The following is a 12,689-nucleotide window of genomic DNA, read 5'->3' as shown; positions in this document are numbered from 1 at the left end:
TGCCAACCCCCCGATAATCAGAGCTGGGATCTCCTTGCTGCTTCCCATTACCTCTGAGTGGGTGCATCTGATCAGCAGGGCCCAGATCAAGCCCCCAAGCCCTGATGGCAAAGAAGCCTCAGAAACAGATTATCTGATATTTGCAACTTTAACTGTGGGAAGTGAACTCTACCTCTTAAAGTGGGGGGTTCTCCAAATAGGAAGAGGCTTAGGTGCTGGGAGGTCAGAACATGGCCTCTTCTTTCCAGTCTTTGCATCGTCTTCTGCAAGTTTTGCTTGCCTGCTTGCTTGAATCTGCATCACCTGAACCCTCGCGCACTAGGACTCAGCTGCGGACGAGCTTCTGAAGCCTGCAAGTCAATACACAGGGAAAATGGGTTCTTGCGAAGCTTTGAGGATGGAGGCCTTCCAGCTGGCCCGTCCTGCCAACACTCTCAGCCCTTAGCCTGGTGACACTTTTCCTCGTCAGAATTCTTAGAATAGACACCGAGATGTTTGCAGGAAGAGAGAAAGAAAATGCCCTGAATCATATTCCCCCTCCTGGTCTCCAACTCCCAGCTTCCCTTGCTACTTCTGTGTGATCCTAACCACTGCCCTGCCTCGGTTTCTCTATCTTTTAAAAAAAAAATGTATAGAACCTGGGCTGGCTCACCTGCAGCACCTGTGGCTCCAGCAGAGGATGTGAAGGAGGGAGGGTGTGGGGCCAGCTGCCCATCCTGACCTGGCCGCCGTGCGCAGGCATCCCAGAGCGCGCGCTTGTGTAACAGGTGGATTTACCCAGAAGGGGCGACTGTTTGCTCAGCAGCTGAGAAGTCTATAATTAGACTGTCACAACATCAGCAAAAATACAGGATCAATGTAATCAGAGAAGAAATGGAAAAGAACACAGCATCGTTCAAAGCCTCCGTGGGTCCCCGTGGTTTCCGGAGCGCTAATCGCCCAGGCGGGTTGGGCGTCCTGCTTGTGGGTTTCCTTCTGGGGATGACCAGGGTGGTGTGGGCTCACCCTGGCCACCCATCTCTGCCACATGGCTCTCTCCTGCTTCTCCCCGTCCTGCTCACTGAGTCATAGGGATTCCAGTCCAAAGGAGGCAGGACTTGACCCTGCAACTCAGTGGCAGAAGCTCCTTGGTTCCTTGGGATATATGTAGGAGCAGGGAGTGCAAAAGGGCAGTTTCATTAAAATACAGACTCCTGGCCCCATCTACTGAACCCCCCATCTCGGGACCCTGGCTGGACATCTGCTCTTACCTTGCCATGTGAGGACCCACTGCGTGGCGCACCTTGGGGACCAGCAGGCTGAGCCATCCCCCTGCCCCCCGTCCCACTGTCCCTGGCTCAGTTAAGCACAGCCAGGATGCCAGCGAGATTCAGAGAAGCCAAGGTTAAAGGCCCTTTCCAAAGCCAAGGAATGATAATGGGCCTCTTATTTTCTTTTTAATCACAGTAAGAATTCCAAGCTGCAGAAATGTTTATCTCGTTAATCCTCATGACATCGGATCTAGGAGGCAGTGGCCAGTAGTTTTCATTTCTTTCCATCATGCCCAGCTCTGCTCCTGAAGGCTTTGGACCCTGGGGCTTCTCCTCTCCTCTGCACCCCCATCCTTCTAGATAGAAGCAACTCGATTTAAAAAAATCTGCAAACTTTTACTTTCTCCCTTAAATAATTTGCAACATAGGAAGTTGTCTTGTATAAAAATCAGAAAATGCCCAGAATCAGAAGGAAGAAATAAGTCATTGCTAACTCACAGCCATAATTCTGGAAAGACAGTGTTGATGACCCTTCCACACTTGGGTCCGCTGTGTCTGTGACCCGTCACGCACACGTATTCTTTTTCTGCATCGGCTGGGCCCAGAGGAAATGGATGACATACTCGGACAGGGAAACCTTAGCAGGGCGTGGGGCAGCCCCATAGGATTTCTGACAAGGGGGAGCTAGTTCCACCCATGGCCTGACTTTCCTATGCATCCATGAGTGTGGTGATTGGCCTTAAAGTTCTAGATCGAGATCTTCCAGATCTAGAAAATTTAGGACTTCGGTTTCCATGCCTCAGTTTCTTCACTTATAAAATGGGGGTTGTTGAGACATGAAGGAATATTAATACCCAGAAAGCACTTAGAAGAGCACCAATACAGAGCGAACGTTGCTGTCATTAATAAATATCTATTACCGGGCCTCCCTGGTAGCGCAGCGGTTGAGCGCTGGGTTGCGAAGCTGCCCGCAGCCTCTGCAGCGCCGGTTCGATCCCCGGCTGCTCCCCGGCCACTGGAGGAAGGTCCCGCATGGCGCGCAGACCTCTCCTGCCGCCCACTGCTCCCCTCAGCAGTGTACTTCGGTCCTTCTGCCTGCTCTGCTCCCCGCTCTGTTGAATTCTCTCACCTTCCCGCACTTCTGACTGTACCCAGTGCTTGTATAAATAAATAAATAAATAAATCTTTAAAAATAAATAAATAAATAAATAAATATCCATTACCATTGGCCGGAAGATTTAGTTTTTATCAATAAATCACTATTATTGGTGTGGCCCTTTGTGCTTTCCTCACGGGACTTGCTCCTCTACCTGGTTTGTGGGTATTGGTGTCACTGGCATCGTGCCCTTAACCCCTCATGGAGACCTGTCTCAAATCACACCACAGCAGCAGCGAGGGACCACCCCCCCTCCCGCCACCACACACACAAACACATACACACACACATACACGGGCCTCCACGTTGGCGGCCATCTCTGCTTGCTCAGGTGGCTCAAGGTGCCTTCCCCTTGACGTGAGACACAGCGTTGACCATGAGGGGGCTTGGGGAAGGCTGGTCTCTAGGGGCCTGGGGCTTAGAGTCATGACTCCCATTCGCACAAACCAGGAGGGCCGAGCCCCTTGAGGAAGACACAAGGCCTATGCTAATAAGAGTGCACTTTTGGAAAAAATTAACAGTAACCGAAATTGACTAACCACTGCGCTACTCTTCCCCGTGGGTTCAGAGGACAGCCCGTTCAATGTGGATCACACTTATTATCACTAGTTTCTTGGCCTATGTTAGAGGAAGATTCTACACTAGAAAATTATAAAGCCAGAGGGAACCCAGAGAGGCCATCGGCCCATTTTCTGGGTGGGGCACTGCCATGCCAGCTGGTAGATACCCCTGGTCGATACCCCTGGTCCCAGCGCTATCATTGGCCTATGCCATTAGTGCCATTTCACCTCTTTTTTTAAAGATATTTATTTATGCATACAAGAACTGGGGTGCAGGCCAGAGGTGTGGGGGTGAGAGGATTCACCAGAGACAGAGTGGGGAGCAGAACAGGCAGACTGACTGAAATACACTGCTGAGGGGAGCAGCGGGGAGACAGGAGAGGTCTGATGCACTATGTGGGTAGCTCCCCCTGGCCAGGGATCGAACTCATGCTGCAGCGGCTGTGGAGAGCTTCATAGTGCCGCATCTTAACACCTTGCACCACCAGGGAGGCCCCTCATTTCTCCTCTTGCCCTGGGATCACTCAGGGGTGAGAAGGTACCACACGCCCACCTTGGGTGGCTGGAACAAGGCAGGCAGTGTGAGCTGACCTCTCTGGACAGGGCGATCTACTCCTGGAGTTCTGGAATAGTCGCTGTTGCTTTGCTGCCATAGGAAAGACCATGTGTGATGAACATGAAATCTACACACCAGGTGGGTGGAGCCAAAGATTCCAGGACAAACAGCTGGAAGGGACATTTCTCTTCCCAGAGCTCCAGACTCCACGTGTTTTAGCCAATTTAAATGTATTTTCTGATACTTAGCAGCCAGGAACATTTGATATCATTAAATTACTCTTTTCCAAATCAAATGCTTGCAGAGAAAATTAGGGCTGTCATGTGGCCAGCGAAATGTGTGAAATCCAGCAAACTAAGGAAAACCCTGGTTTTATATTGGTCTCCCTCAAGCCTACCTCCCAAGCCATGTCTTCACTGCCCCAAAGACCCCCTCCGCCTTCCTCACAGACAGCTCCTCTTCTTGTTTTTAGTTTTGTCTGTTTGTTTTTATGCAGCTGGATTTTATTCATATCCTTCAATCCAAACATATCTCAACAGACTGAATACAGAAGCAGATTAAGAGACTCTGACTGTCCTTTTTCAAATCAGTCATTACAAAGATTTACAAATGCAAAACATTACCATTCATCTCACTAATTTCTCTTTTGTTCTCAAAATACAGTTATTTTTCACCAAAACATCCATGGTATAAAATTGGATTTATTGTTATTTTTCAATGATTTGATAGGCAAACATTCTTAAAACTTGTTTTGATTTCTTATATCACTAGAAGCCACACAAATCACTTTCTGGTCTCAGAACCTCTTTCTAGTCTCGAGAATTCTTGAAGACACCAAAGAACGTTCCCCCCAGTTTTGTTTTTCTTCCTAAAGAAAACTCTTCATTTGCGTAGTGACCAAGCATTGTAAACTTAAGCCCAACTCCCTAAGTTTCTCATATTTTAAGGGAAACAGACCACTCACCTCTCCATGCTTATCTGGGCCAACTTGACTCCAGTTCTCTGGGGCAGGACACGCTGCAGGGTGAGGGCGGGGTTTGCACGCAGCTTAGAAGGACAGGCCTGGATCAGACTTGTTAAGTCCAGCTCAGCCTGTCTTTCAGGGAGAGTCATTTGACCTTGTTAAGCCCCAGCCTCCTTATCTCAAGACAGTATATAGTAATAATAAGAGGACCTTTTTCATCTGGATGTGTGAGGATTAAATGAGCTCATTTATGTACCCTCCTGTGTAGGCAAAGAGAACGTGTTCCCTAAAAGCCAGTGAGAGGCAGTCCAGGAGACTTCCCGCCTTGGGACTCAGTCTTCCTCCTGACAGAGGACAGATGCTCCAGAGGGCCAGTTGGGCAGGGGCGGAGCATGGCACTGGAGGGTGCATGGTCTTTTCATTGAGGAGCAAGAGCGCCCAACGAGAGCTCACTCTCACAACATGCAAGGCTAGTGCCCTGAGACTCCTCACCAGGACATCTGACCATGAGGGGGTCTCCCGGACTCTCTGGAAGGGCATCTATGTCTGCTATGTTTTCATTTTTGTGTTTCAGTGTAGACATGGTAGCAGCGAAACAAAAGGTCAGCCCACACTGATGATCGCATGCGTGGGCACCGAGAGCAGGCGGGAGGGCAAAGAGCAAAGGTTCTGTCATTCTTGGGGCCTGGGGTTGTTCATCTGTAAATAAAGATCACCTCCCTGTCTCTCAGAGGAACCCCAAGGAGTCCACCAAATAGCACACGCGACATCGGAAAGTACCTGTCACTTCCTGTCACAGAGCCTCATCAATATTTATTTCCTTCCTCTTTCCAAAGCCGAGGCTGATGGCCACCACGGCGGTGAGGCACCGAGCTGGAGGGACCCGCACCTGACGTTGCAACAGCCTCAGCTCCCTCCCACGGCCTCAGATCACAAAGACTTAGAAAGTTGCTCTGTTATAAAATATAGTGAAGTTGCTGAGGTTCAGAGTGAGGGGGTGGGAGAAGGGGTATAAAGGATGGTGGGGAAAAAATTAAAAATAAGGCCAAATCAATGCGTAAAACATCTCAGCAGTATGCATAAGAAACTGATAACAGTGACCCCCTCCGGGGGCCAGAACCGGCGGGCAGGAGGACGCCTTTTAGCCATCTAGACTTTCACCTTTAATCTTTGCACCTGTGGTTGAATTACTTATTCAAAAAATAAACAAATCAAACAAATAAAGTCACAGGGCCTGCTTGAAAAAACCTTATGTCTGGAATGAGTGGGCTATAAATATGTCCTTAAACTTCACAGACCCACCCTGGAAGGAAACCCACAACTCCTGGATTCTTTAAAACAAAACAAAGCCTGTTGCTCAAGACCATTGTCACTGCCCCGATGCGATGCTAGAATCAGAAAGAAACTTCCCTCCAGGAGCCACGTCAGAGCTTCTTCCGTGTAATGCATCCACGAGTCCCTGCACCGACGGCTTCACTGGAGATGGAAGACCCTGCACCAGGATGATGCACCAGGACGATGCACCAGGACACCTCCAGAGCAGATGCCTCACCCAAGGCCATGGCGCAGCCACAGCACAGCCAGAGCTCCTGGGGTGTCATCCAGGAACATCACCCCTATGTGCTGAAGCCAGACAGAGGCACTGGGTTATGTAGGAGGGGGAAGGAGGAGAGAGGAGGGGAAGGTGAAGGGAAGGGAGAGAAAGCTGCTGGGGTGCTAAGGAGACCCAGCATCAGAGGCCCAGTGACAGGCAGCCGGCCGCAGAGCTCCAGGACCCGGTGGGGAGCTGTTGGGGGGCCTCCAGGGACGTGTTTCCCCCTGGCCCTCCCAGCAGCACCTTGAAGATTCCCGATAATCAGTGAGACTTGCTTATTCTCTTGTTCAGAGTCACTCCCACCACCCGCGCCCACCTCTTTCACTCTGTAAAATTCAGACTCCCAGAGAGAGAAGCTGTGGGCGCTTGGCACCGGCGAGTCTGTTCGGACATGTGTCTCTCCCGGGGCTTCTAGGCTGGCCTCCCGGTCCGGTGGCCACAGGGATCCAGCACAGAGGACGCACCCGGGGGACAAGGACGAGGTTGCCCGGAAGGAGGGGCAGCTCCCCTCACAGGGCTGGGTCCGTCCCAGGGCTGGACACGCGGGAGCAGTTGTGCCCCTTGGATGGGAGACGGCTGAGCTCCCTCAGAGGAAGCCCGTCCAGCTGTCTTGACCTTAATGCCCAGAGAGGGCCCCCAGCAGTGGACACAGCTTGCTCCTTCCTGTGGGACCTCAACCTTCAAACCTCGAGGCCGTGGAACCGCCTGGGTATTTGTTAAAAAGGCACATTCTTATGCCCCAACCCTATTCCCCAGCCCCGGACTTCAGGGGTCTTTTTGTCTTGAAAAGATAGTAAAGTTAATTTTCAAATAAACAGAGTCTATCACATTATTTTTCTTAATGGTCAATTTGTAATCATTTGTAAAACTGGCAACGGACTAGTTCAGGGCATTTTCCACACGGTGGACGTTGTTTTCAGTTTTGTTTTCCCTCCACCAGGCCTGTGGCCCTGGTCCCTGTGCCTCCCCCCTCCCTCCCAACCTCAGGGCCCTCGGGATGTTTGCTGGTGTCCACTAGTTTTTGAAAGTGTTTGACACTGTGGAATTGTCGGTGATGTGAATGCCAACGTTTGTTGCTATCATTCTGGCTTCCTGTGCTGTGCACCATTCTCTCAAATTCCCTCCATTTTGTTGAAATGGTTGCATTTTTTTTGCTTGTGGCCAATACTCCCTGGTGTGTCTGTTCCACATCTTCGTGGTCCATTTGTCCAGCAAAGGACACTCATGTCCTGGCTACGGTAAGCGATGCTGCTGTGCATACTGTGGAACATGGTTTTTGTTGATGGTTTCATAGTCTGCGGGTCGATGCCCAAAATGTACGGAATTGCTGGGTCGTACAGAATTTCCATAGTTAGTTGTTCAAGGTGAATCCGGATTGTCTTCCTTGAAGGTTTCACCAGTTCCACTTTCCCTCCAACAGTGCAATGAGGGTCCCTTTCTCCCAGGTCGTCTCCACCACTTGTTGTTGGGGAGCTTTTTTAATATGTGCTGCCTCATGGATCTGAGGTCTGTCTCCTTGCAGTTTTCATCTGCATGTCTCTTGTTAGAAGTGATGATGGGCATGTTTTCACGTCTTCTGGCCTCTGGATGCCCTCACTGGTGAGTTCATATCTGCTCCCCATTTGTCAACAAGATTATTTGGTTTTTTAATTGTTAAATTGCATTAATTTTTCCCTATGTCTTGGATATTAATCCTTTAACAGTTACATATGATGTCAATATTTTCTCCCACTCAGTAAGGTGTCTAATCAGCTTGTATTTTCTTTTGATTACAGAAGCTTTTTAACTTGAGATCATCCCAATTTTTTTCATTTCCTTGTCATAGGGTTGGACCACTAAAAATAACTTTATCGTTGACATTGTGGAACGTGTCACCTGTGTTTTCGTCTGTGTTCGATCTTTGCAGGTCTTACATCGAAATCTTTAATGCATTTGGAATTTATTTTTGTGGATGGGGTTAGAGAGTGATCCAGCTTTATTCTTTCATGTGTGGCCAATTTTCTTAGTACTGTTTACTAAAGAGTCTGTCTTACCCCCACTTTGTGTTCATGAATGCGACCACAGATTAACAGAGATTAGGTGCTTGGTGTACGTGGGTTTATTTCTGCACTTTCCATCTGGTCCCTTATTTTATATCCTCCATTCTCCATTTTTCTAAAAGATTTATTTATTTATGAGAACTGGGGTGTAGGCCAGAGGTTCAGGGGTAAGAGGATTCACCAGAGACAGAGCGGGGAGCAGAACAGGCAGACTGACAGAAATACACTGCTGAGGGGAGCAGAGGGGAGACAGGAGAGGTCTGCTGTGCCATGTGGGTAGCTCCCTGGCCAGGGATTGAACTCTTGCTGCAGTGGCTGGTGATAGCTTGTAGCTCTGTCTTTAGCCCCAGCACCACCAGGGAGGCTCCTCCATTGTTTTTTTTAACTTCCCTCAACACCTCCAGCACCATTGCTTTGATTTCTCCGTATCTTTCGCTGCACCACCCCACCAAGGTGGACTCCTGTCCTGAAATCCTTCCAGGGCTTTTTGCCCTGGCATTTGTGCTGTGTTCTTGCATCTCCCATATTCAATTTTGCGTGGGTTTTAGTAGGTCCAGCTTTCCGACTGTTTCTTTTCCTTCACCTATTGGAGTAGTCGGGGACTGGTACTGGCAAAGAGCATGGGGTGATAGGCATCCCAGTTTCAGTTCCAGCTCAGAACTTCCTCTTGGGAGGCATTTCTTTGGCAGAGAGGAGGAGGGGACAGGCATTTGGGCCTCAGCCTGAGCTTCAGCAGTGGTTTCTTCTCTGAGGAGCCCGGGTGCTCTGAGGCCAGCCAGGCTACAGCTGTTCTGTGTTATGAGCCTCAGGTTCAAGCCAGTGGTCCTCCCTCCAGGCGCCACGTCTGCCACTCTTCAGCAATGCACCCCCTGATACAGAGTGGTGCTGGGGCTCAGGAGCTCTAGTGTGGGTGCGTGCCCCAGCTGCAGGGGGCTCTGCCCCTCTTGTGGGCTACATGGCTCCACCATTACCCCAAACAAGGCGCAGATCTTTCTGTGCACTGGTGCTGCTAGTGTGTGCGCTGAAAATCAGGTGTCCCTCGGGGCAATGGCTTGTTCTGCAGCAGCTCTGTTGCACGTGCCTGGAAGCAGTGAGCCCTGAGTCTTTGGTTTGCTGTCATCTCACAGAGCTTGCCCAGGGGCCTTTGATTAGTGGCCAGCACCCCTTGAGAGTCCTGACCCAGATGATCAAGGTCCTGAAGAAACCTGGTCCAGGAGGACCGTCTCAGCATAGCTCAGCTCTGCCACTTGCTGGCTGTGTGGGCTTCGGCTCGTCAGTCGCCCTGTGCCCTGATGTCCTACTGGGAGACTTGGGAAATACACCCACTTCATCACGTAGGAGAAAGAAAGTGTGACATGAGATCAGCTCTCATGCATGGAAAGGGCGGGCTCAGGTGCTGGAGTCTCATTGAAAACTCAGTGGTGGAATTGTGCTCGTCAAGGGACACTTTCTGCAGAATGAATTTTCATTCTACTGTCCCGAAGAAATGCTGGCTCAGCCCATTCATCCAGAATTTTCTATGATAAACTAATGAACCCTAACAAGCTCCCCCACCCCAGCAGTCACACCCCCCTGCTTTCTCTTTCAAGTCCCTGTCAGCCCCCAGGGCTGCACAAGCCTGCTCCACAGTACACCCCGGGCCCCTGGAAGCAAGGAGAATGTTCCTCTTGGGGGCATCACAGCAGCACAGACACCTCACGCAGCCTCCATCAATACTCATGTCTTAGACTTCTGGCTTTTTAAGTTATATTCCAAGCAGCGGCACCCAGACTTTGGAGAAATGTGATATTCCATATGGTGAAATGTCTGGACTCCCTGAGTGATGGTGCTAATTAGCTGTTTGGCTGATTTTATACACTAATATTTGATGATGGCTACTTTACGCAGAGCATCTGGCAACTCCCAAATGCCACTAAACTTGATTTAATCTTCTAGGATTAGAAAGCTACTTTAAAATCCTCCAAAACCCCTGCTGTCCTTATTATGAATAATGATTATCGTTGTAGCTGAGAATTCCCAAACTGGTATTTCTAATAATTAGAATTCAGGGTAAACCAGCTTCTCCTTCATTAAGTTGAAAGCTCCGGCAAACATCGAAGAATCATGTCTGTCTCACTCAAAACCGCCTGTGGACCTGGTGGAGGGGCTTGGAGAGTGTCAAGAACTTGTGTGACCTTGGGCAAGTTGCTTCTGAGTTTTGGGGTTCCCATCTTGGGACACCCTTCATCTCATTCCATTCTAGCTTATAGCCCGTGGGTGCTTATCGCAGGGGTGCTGGCTTTGTGTTTCCGTAGAACGTTACTTGGTCTTGGTTCTAGCTGAACAGAGCGGCAAGAACTCGCTCCTGCTGCCAATAAGCCAATAAAAAAATACATTTTGTTTGTTTTGCACTGAACAAATTTCCCCAGAGCAATCAGAGGAGTTCGTGGTAATGGAGAAAGTCCAAGATGAGGACATAGTTTCCAGGATCAAGAACCTTCGCCAAATCTTCCTGACCCTGGACACTGACAGCAGAGCAGGCGCTCTCCCAGGCGCCCGCCCGTTTGGCCTGTGTCTTTTCCCACCACGCTGACACAATCCCTTCTTTGATATTCTTTAAAGGAGGCCCAGCCGAGGGGGCAGCCGAGTAGCTGCGGCCCCGCTGTGCCCGGCCGTGCCGTCCAGGAGAGCAGGTTAGCTCACAACCAGGGCTGCTGGGTCCAGTGTCAGCCAGTGCATGGAGGCCCAGCCTTTCATCTGGCCAAACCCTGGTCACACTGATTCGAGGAAAGGCTCTGAGAGGGCACACAGCTTTCAAGCAAAGCCCCCCGGCTCCCCTATTGGGTTTGCCTCATCCCTACACTCGTCCTCGGGCCTGGTCCCGGCTGACCTGGCTACAGCAGAGTAGGAGTGACTACAAGGGGTCAGTGGCAGCCTCGTCTCAGCAGCAGCTCAGCAGTGGCCCATGGTCACAGGCCTCACTGTGTGCCAGGAGCCGACCCGAGGGCTGCTTCCTGAAGGTGGGATCTTTTGTTTCATTTGGAAAAGTGGAGGCAAGAGAGGTGGAGTGACTGGGCCAAGCCACAGGGCCAGCAGGCCGAGGAGACTGGTCCCGACCCACGTCATCAAGTCTGGAACTGGTCGTGGTGCAAGAGCAACACCACCTAGAATTTTGCAGGGATGGGGCATCCCCCAGACATCTCTGGGACACCTCTGGGTGCTCCTCTTTCTACCTCCTTTCTTGGACTAGACGTTAGAGTCTGGAGGAAAGCAGGTTTCTCCTTCGAGAAGTCTCCGCTCTTGGGCAGGCCAGCTTACTTGGTCCTTCTCTCCCGTGGGACTGGGGCCCAGCGGGCTCGGAGGGGCCCAGCTTTATAAAGGCTCCCCAGGCTGCGGGCGAGGTCAGCAGAGGGGGTTTTTAAAAAGATCATTTCTTGCACCCACCTCATACCTCACACCTTCTAACTCAGGATGTTAAGCACCCAAAGGGGTTCTTGTGTAGGGGTACCCCTAGTCTAGGGAATGGAGCACCAGCTTCCAGGGCAAAGGAGCTGGTGCTCTCAGCGAGGCCCTGGCCCTCTGTGCCTCTGGCCATGGTAGCCGTCTCGCCTGGACCAAAGCTGCCCCGGGAGGGTGAAACGTGAGCGTGGCCAGGACAGCTTTCCTGGGACTTGATAACTGTCATCGTCGGAGTTCTCAAACTGTGGACCTGACAAGCGTGATCTCTGCTTTGTAAAGCTGTGCGAGGGCACCGCAGGCGAGCTGAGGAAAAACCCAAGAAGCTGCAGCTTGGAAGCCGCGGGGCCCAGCTTCCTCTGGCCTGAGCTGGAGCTGGGAACGCCCTTTCCCGGCACCAGCATCACACAGATCCAAGTGATGGGGAGTCCACGTCCCCGGAGGTGAGCCCTGCAGCCGGGAATCCGGGCGGAGCAGAAACGCCCTGCAGGAGCCTGAGAACTGTGTGCTTACAGGAGACCCTGAAAAAAGTTTCCTGCTGATAAAAACTGCCACTTGGTCACTCAGAACGACCGTGCCACTGCTCTGCTGCGGCTGGGAGCAGCAGGTGACTGGCGCCTCAGCCAGGCCTGAGGCCACGCAGTGGGAAGAGCCTTCAACTGTGGTCTCGGTCGCACCTCAGAAGCCTCACCAAGGAGCAGGGACACGAACGGAAGCATGTGTCCTGGCAGCATCCCATCCCTTGCGCCCCTGCTTCTCCCTGCTGCGTCCCGTCACCCCCAGCAGGCCAGTCTGCCCCAGACTCTCAGCCTTCACAGTCCTGAGGGGCTCAGTGAGCTTCCCGGGAGCCCAAGGCAGCTCAGGCACGGCTGGGGACCCCACGCTGCTGCTGAATACTTGTGGCTAAATCCCCAAGCCTGAGACAATGTAGGTCCCCAATTTGTGTGATTAACATCATTACAGGACCTCCCGGGTGGCGCAGCAGGTTGAACACAGCGCTGTGAAGTTGTCTGCAGCCTCCAAGTCACCGGTTCGATTCCCGCCCAGCCGGGGAGATTCCCACCCGGCCAGGGAGATTCCCACATGGCGCGACAGACCTCTCCTGTCTCTCCTGCTGCTCCCCTCAGCAGTGTAT

This window comes from Talpa occidentalis, unplaced genomic scaffold (genome assembly GCF_014898055.3).
Source record: "Talpa occidentalis isolate TD23 unplaced genomic scaffold, MPIMG_talOcc4v2.1 talOcc4.9, whole genome shotgun sequence".
NCBI classification, from domain to species: domain Eukaryota; kingdom Metazoa; phylum Chordata; class Mammalia; order Eulipotyphla; family Talpidae; genus Talpa; species Talpa occidentalis.
The sequence above is the reverse complement of the archived record's forward strand: the minus strand, read 5'-3'. Positions refer to the sequence as shown.